At 38.5% G+C, this 7,946-nt stretch overlaps 1 long non-coding RNA gene across 3 annotated transcripts in view; it reads right to left on the bottom strand.

Annotated features, from left to right (window-relative positions):
- Nucleotides 1–330: 330 nt before the first annotated feature.
- The window catches only part of LOC132661653 (uncharacterized), a 731,817-nt gene continuing 724,201 nt past the window's right edge, over nucleotides 331–7,946 (bottom strand). For all 3 annotated transcript variants that reach the window (XR_009602330.1, XR_009602332.1, XR_009602335.1), the window contains one exon: nucleotides 331–459. This is a non-coding gene — a long non-coding RNA (uncharacterized LOC132661653). The remainder of the gene's footprint in view (nucleotides 460–7,946) is intronic.

Raw genomic sequence — 7,946 nt, 5'->3', positions numbered from 1 at the left:
TGATATGAATACCTTTATCCCTGTTCTTTTCTTCCTTACGTAGCATATATTTAAGGCCCTCTCCATGTATCAAAAGGTCTTCCATGGTTAAGAAATACTAAAAAAAGTCTAAAGCAACATCTAAGTCAATACATGTCCTTTAGTGGAGGAAATGGGACAAAAGGGAAAGGTAAAAATAAAAATAGTTGTTGACACTTATTAAGGACTCTACAGAGATTATCTTACTGTTTCCTCAAGATAACCCTATTTTTATCATTCACACATAACAGGAAAAGAAACTGAGATTTAGATCATATGATCAGTACCACCAAGCTCATGGACTTACCATGAACCAGCTGGATGATTCTTTCAATGTCAAACTGATCAGAACATGGTCACATCTAGAGATGGAGCCTTCAGAATCCCATAGGAGTTCTCTGCCATTCTTCTTCGGATCTCTATTTTTAGCCCGGTAAAATTCTGCACAATGATTAAAAAAATAATTATTTCAAATAATGAAGTTATTTTTCTAATCAAGAAGAGCCTCATAAAAATATGGAGATGATAGCCAATCAAATATACTCTGACTGAGGGCTTAGTCAGCCAGGTTAACCTATGCGCTAGATTCTAAGGCATACACAGAAGATCTGGGCAAGGGCTATCATTTCAAGGAATTTAGGGTTTAGGAGGTGAAAAAAACATGAATATGTGAAAAGTGGGATCACTTTGTTTTTAAAGATTAGATTGAGAACAGTAGTTTTTTTTGTTTTTTTTTTTTTGTCCCAATGCCTTTTATGACCTTGTCTCAGTAGCTGGAAATCATCACTTCCACTTTATTCTATTTATCAAAAGCAACTCACTAGATCCAAGAGAGAATATGTTCTGCTTCTTCAAATGGAGATATCAAAGAATTTGTGTACATATTTTAAAATCACCATACCTATAAATGCTAATTTATAGGTAAGTAGATCGGGAGGGATCCTTAGATGATTTTTTGGAGATCTAAATCCATTTCATCTCATCATTCTTTGTTTTATGACACCATTTTTCTTAATGCTTATTTATTTGTGTGTGTGTGTGTGTGTGTGTGTGTGTGTGTGTGTGTGAGAGAGAGAGAGAGAGAGAGAGAGAGAGAGAGAGCAAGCGAGGGGCAGAGAGAGAGAGAAAGAGAGTCTCAAGCAGGCTCCATGCTGTCAGCACATAGCCCAACTTGTAGCTCAAACTCCCTAACCGTGAGATCATGACCTGAGCTGAAATCAAGAGGCAGATGCTCAACCAATTGAGCCACCCAGGTGCCCCTTAGAATGCCACTTTTAATGACTCTCCTTAAACTGAGATGTTCCCTACCTCTTCATATCACTTCCTCTCTACCTTGTGATATTGTTAATTTCCTTGAATAGTGACAACATCTCCTTGTTTTTTCTGGCTTACCTCCCATTGTAGTGTCTGCTATATTCATTTATTCAATAATTATATATATATATATATATATAAAATACATTTTTTGTCAAGAAATTTATTAACCTTTACAAATACTATTTTTCATTAATTCATAAAAATGATTTATGATTAAATCTGTAATAAAACCATAAAACATTCATCAGTGCATTCAATAAGACCAGTTTCATCCATAGAACATAACCACTTTAAAACAGCAGTTTTCATTCACGCCCTGCAAGGCTGTCAAATGAAAAGTAGTCCTTATTATTGTAATCTAAGAAATCCATTTCACTTCATGTTATGTGTTAAGACTAATGGATGAATCCTCTAGGAAGATTCTACCCCTTTTCAATCCCTCTCAAACAAGTTTCACAATGGGAAAATACCTGTGAACAGAGAAATCAAATATATGTATTTAATACTATATGTACACATATAGACGCATGCATGTGTGTGTATATATATATTTTTTTTTCCTGCAGCTTATAGGCTACCAGGGAGTAAGAACAATAAAATTTGTAATAGCTCACCAGCTGAGCACATATTGTGGGGCAGGTGCCTGTTCTAAACCCTTCACACAGGTTTACCACTTTAATCCATCACGATGACTCTATGAGGTAGGTACTGACATTATCCCTATTTACAAAAGAGGAACCTATGAAGTTTGCTAACTTTTCCAAGCTTCAGGACTTAAGAAAGTGGAGGTGCTAAGATTTGGATTCAGTCTAATTGAGTTTTATTTGAATTCTGAGCTCAAGTTCTTAAATCAATACCATATGTTTGTATGCGACACAAATAGAAATGGGGAAAAAACAAGGCATAAGTCATTACACTTTTTTAAGTGTAGTCACAGAAAATGCTATGGGATTTCAACGAGTAGATACATCACTGGATGTCCAAGTCCTTTTCTTTTGAAATTCATTTCGATTTATCTATCATGGGTATAATTGGGGTTTTTTTGTTTTGTTTTGCTTTTTTAAAATCATGCTACACTGCTTTCCCACTGCCGTCCAGAAAACTAAGCTATCCTAATAGGATACCACTACTCATAGTAATATTTCAATCTTCCATCCAATCCCATGGAATGTTCAGTTCAACACATTCCACAGTGATATTTACCTTCTTTGAATTTTCTATTGAAAGCATTCATTTTGAAAACCATCCATTTATTCAACACATATTTAACAGGCTTCTACTATAAACCACATATTGTCCTAGATAATAAAAATAAGCCAGTAGGGGGGAAAAGGGCAAACATTTCTATCCTTATGTAGCTTACATTACAGGGGGTGGAGGACACATATAATAAATACAAAACATAAATTATATGTTCAAGGGAATCAAGCCCAGAAGGCTTGAAGTGGAGAAGTATATGTGTGCAATTTTAAATAAAATGGTCAGAAAAGCCTCCACTGAGAAGGCGATCTTTAAGCTATGACTTGGAGACAATGAGGCAGTAACTCAGGTGGATGTCTAGGGAAGACCATTCCAGGCAGAAGAAAGAGCCAGTGCAAGGGGCCCAACAGTGAGATGTGCCTGATGTGGTAAAGAAGTGGCAACGGGGACAGCAGAGCTGAAGACCCTGTAAAGGCCCTGAAGGGCCAGTAAAGTGATTGGCAGACCACCCCCTGGGCATCTATTCCTCCTAAGTGACATCTATAAGACAAAAATATGGAATTATTTATTGCTCTATAGATGAAATAGAGGACAGGGGAGAATCATATTGATTAGGTAAATACGTGACAGACACTATGTGTGGCATCCTCTATAGATTACCTCATTTGGTTCTAGATATCTACCCATCAGCTGTGTCAGAAGGTGGAGGAGAGAGGGTAAAGGATCCCCCAAACTGACAAGGCATATTGAGACAAAGACAAATCAAGCCCCTCCATACTGTTTACAGAGATGTATTCAGGGTAACTTACTGACGGGGGGGATCGGGCAGATGAACAACCTAGGTACTACGCAACCGTACCCCGACTCAACCTGGGACCTTAACCCATAGCTTTTATAGAGTGAGAGGCAGTGCGGTGAGGTCAAAGGGTAGTTACCTAAAGTGTTGCCACCTGTGTGGCAGTCTTTGCTACTCGTTCTCTAAAGTGATCCCACCTGTACATCAGGTAGCACTACTTGTCACCTATAGTGGCGCATTCTGTAGGCCACTTTAGAGAAGATCAAAACAAGCCTTCCTACATTCTGGTCGGGACATACATTAACCTCCAAGGGGCCTAGAAATCAAAGCCTCAGGGAGGTCATGGCACAGGCATAAACAAGATGGAGGGCCAAAGATGGGGTCAGTGCTGTTAGCACTCCTACAAAGTTATCTATGTAATTATTATTATTATTATTTCTACCTGCAGAGGTAGGACTTGACAGTTTAAGTCGTTGCCCAACGTTATTGAGAGTATACAGCAATACAGCATGCAAAATCAGTACTGTGATTCCAACGTTACATTCTTTTGAGCATGATATTTGATCCAAGTTTGAATAAAAATGACTTGATTTCTCTTCAGCCTTGAACACTGCAACTACCTCTTCTTAAATGATTAACCCCTCACAGTAAGACAATGTTTTTTTTAATGTTTATTTTTGAGAGAGAGAGAGAGACAGAGGACAAGCAGGGAGGTACAGAGACAGAGAGAGACAGACAGAAAGACAGAATCTGAAGCAGGCTCCAGGCCCTGAGCTGTCAGCACAGAGCCCGATGCGGGGTTCGAACCCACGAACCATGATCTCATGCATCTGAACCAAGTCAGATGCTTAACCGACTGAGTCACCCAGGTGTCCCAGTTTTTAAAATCCTTGGTGCTTGTAAGCAAGGAAAAGTTTGGATTAAGAGGTGTGTTTTTTCCTTCCAACTTTTATGATGGGCTAAGGTTTACTTTTACTTGAACAGAAGGGCAGCAGAGTGGTTGAAAGCAGGGGCTGTGGAGTCAGATAAGGCTTCCTTTCTTACCACTGCTTGGCTCTGTGTGTCTTTGGACAAAGTGCTGAGATTCTCTAGGCTTCTGTTCCATGGGAGGCAAATGGGCGTATTAACATATGCCTTACAGGGTTGTGGTGAGGATTAAAGGATAGAATGAACATAGAGCACCTAACCCAGGCTCTGCAGGTAATATATGTCCAATATGCGTTAACTACCATCATTTGTAGTTGCTAACTTACTAGAGCTACCTGTCACCCCTTACAGTCAAGCAGTATAACTTTTTAGCATTGATGGGGCCCTACCCACCTACCCCTGCCAAAGTGTGAAGGGATTTCGTCCTAATGGGATTTTAAAAGTTATTTTCACCTGTAATGTACTGCAGTGTAAACCCCAACCCACTCCCAGAAGCACTGCTTAGAATGCGGCATAATTAAAATAAAAGAACAATCAACAGCAGGAATGTTAGCATAAAACCAAGGAAATTATTAAGAAACTAAACTGAACAACATCATTAAGAATCACCAGAGGCTTCTATAAATATGTAAGTAGCGTAGGAGTTGAAATAATACAGAAGGGAAACACACTATAAAAATATGTTTGTGTCTATAGCACTGCCTGCATAAGTCTCTGCAGGTTGTATAACTCAAAGCAGCTTCTTCGATGAGGACGACTAATGATGGTGAATCAAATATTAGGTAACATCATGGCCTGGATTTTAGCAGGTGCTAAGGCAGAATTTATATTTATTCCTATGGTTAAATGTAGGAGCTGAGCCATTAAACAACACTCTGCCCCAATTTTGAAAAAATAAGGACCCTATAAAAATAACCCGCACTTTGTATCCAAAGTTTATACTTTTCTTGAGCATCCAGATTTGATTTATGGTGTATTAAGGGTTTCCAATTATTACTAACTGCAAGAGGAGTCATATTGGAACTATACTGGTAGGGTAAATGAGTCCAAGAACTCATCAGGGCCAAACCTCTGGTGTTGCAGTAGAGGAAGCTGGGTGAGCTTACGCAGGCACTCAAGAGAGTCTTCAAGTGTGAGTTTCAGCCCCTGATTTTGCGCCTGCAGATCTATGAGGAATCTCCTCTGCAGCCCCATGCCAAGTTAGCGCTCCACAGTCTGCAACTCGGAGAAGTGTTCACTTATGCACTCAGGCTGGGCTGTGTCTAGAAAGCAACATTTTGGCTGTGATTTAAAGAACAGGCAGATATTTAGCCAGGAGAAACTAAGTGGTGTAAACTTACATGGAGAAGAGCCTTAATGCTGGAAAACATTGCTGTATTTGATGGTGACTGGAGTGTGACATGTAAGACAGGGAAGTAGCAGCAGGGAAATTTTAAAGGACCAAAAGCAAGTGACGATAGGCCATGTATTCAAGAGCTGAGTTTTAATCTACCTATAATGAGGACATGTTGATAGGTTGTGGCCAAAGGAGTGCTTGAATCTTTTCTAGGAAGTGTCAGAAGCATTTATGAGGAATGAGTAGAAGGGGGGAAGAATGAAGGTCCACCTATGTGCCGAGAAAGGCTAGAATAGTGGCGCAAACCAAGAAATGAAAGTGGAGACAGAGAAAAGTGCACAGCCACTAGATCAGAATCAAAGAAGGTGTAATCTCAGAGGTAGAATCTAGGAGATAGAGTCAAAAAGACTTGCTGGTAAGTGAGATGTGGTGCTAACAAAAGGGAAGTTGTCAAGAATTATAAAGTTTCTTGCTTCAGGAATAATAAAGAACTTTCACTGGGATGGGTGAAATATCAGATTAGGAGATCCAGAGTTCAATAAGGAGTTGCTTGCCAAAGGGCATAAAGTTTTAGTTATGCAAGATGAGTAAATTCTCAAGATCTGCTGTACAACATTGTGCTTGTAGTTAACAAGACTGTAAAGGGCTCTTAAAATTTTGTTGAGAAGATAGATCTTATGTTAAGTGTTCTACCACAATAAAATGAAAAAGAGAAAGAACAAAGAAGAAAAACAGTGTTCAATGTTTAGCATGTTAATTTGACTTGTGCATGAGGCATTCAAATGGAGATTTCTAGTAGGCCACCACATAAGAGCTTTTAGATTAAAAGAGACCTCTGCACTGCTGTCCTGGTCACATACATGGATTGGTTCATTATAAGCAGTTTTTTGTAGGCTTTTTGGCCTAATTTTACCTAGGTCCAAAGAATGATATGACAATCACTATTAGAAGCAACATTTCTCAAAGTTCAAATGACCAGGTGACCTTTGCAATGACGATTCTGAGGATTTGCTGACAGGCTTTGCAAAAGCAACGCAAATCAAGGTTTGCAAAACTAAAGCAACAGACATGGTCTGTTCGTGGGTCCTGAGCATTAGAAAGTTGTGCTTTTCTTGACTCTTTTGGAGATATTGTCTTGGCTGAATTCTGCCCATTGACTTTTACTGAGTCAAAAATAAATTCCCATTTGTAACACATATAACACAGGACTAATAAACTAGAGAAAAACACGCCTTCCTTTCCTACCGGCCCAATGAGAAATGAACTGAGCTCAGTTTTTCCAGAGCCGTGCTAATTAGACAGCAGGGTCTCAAGAGACTGCTAAATCAAGACCCCACCTAAACAGCTTATCTTCAAGCACAGGGTAATAGCATAACGATTCGTGAAATGAAGTCATTTTTGATCAAATTGGTCTTTTTTTCTTAGCCCCTCTGCCCAGTGCAAGAGATTCTTTCTCATGCTTCAACTCCAGAAGTTAAGACTCTCGACATTATGATATTAAAGTCTACAGTAATAGATTCCAACTGTTGCAGCAGCAAAAAATTGCTTTGCTAAGCAAAGGGATTTATAGATTTGGCCACATTTTGTTGTTTGCTGCCTTCGTTTATTACTGATGCATTTTCTTCCGTGTTTTCCAAGATCAGTGGATGGAACTGATATGGAAACGGTTTTAGCAATGCATTAGATAAAGAAAAAGAAAAATTTCCCTGTAGGACCCATTTAAAAATAGCATTCATTTTCTCCCCTTATTTATAAAGAGTAAAATCTTTTCATTGCAGAAACAAATTTTGGAAGCATAGAAATAAAGGAAAAAGTAAAAATTGTTCACAATCATGGAAGTAATGATAAAATCACCATTTTGGAATTTTTATAGAAGTTCTCTTTCTAAAAAAAAAATGTAAGTTTATTTTTAATAAAATAAGAATGAGATAATTTGTATATGCCTTTTTTCCTATGTTCTTTAAAATACTTAAAAATGTTATTTTTTAGTGTCTGCAAAATAATCAGTTAAATATATGTGTAATGGCTTATTAAACATTTTGGTATAATCTAATCTGTAGTTTCTTTATGAAAGGCTCGTTAAAAGTAAGTTTCTGTACTTATATATTCACATTGAAATAATCTATAATTTATTCTAAAATTCTTGATTACAAAGTTTCCATTAAGATTAATAAGAGGTAGGGCACCTGGGTGGCTCAGTCGTTTGAGCGTCCGACTCTTGGTTTCTGCTCAGGCCATGATCTCGTGGTTTGTGAGTTTGAATCCCGCATTGGGCTCCACGCTGACAGCCAGCTGGAGCCTGATTGGGAGTTTCTCTCTTTCCCTGTCTCTCTGCCCCACCCCTGCTCGCTG

This window comes from Panthera onca, chromosome D1 (genome assembly GCF_046562875.1).
Source record: "Panthera onca isolate mPanOnc1 chromosome D1, mPanOnc1 haplotype 2, whole genome shotgun sequence".
Lineage (NCBI taxonomy): Eukaryota > Metazoa > Chordata > Mammalia > Carnivora > Felidae > Panthera > Panthera onca.
Note: the sequence above shows the minus strand (reverse complement) of the source record. Positions and strands in the feature narration are given on the sequence as shown.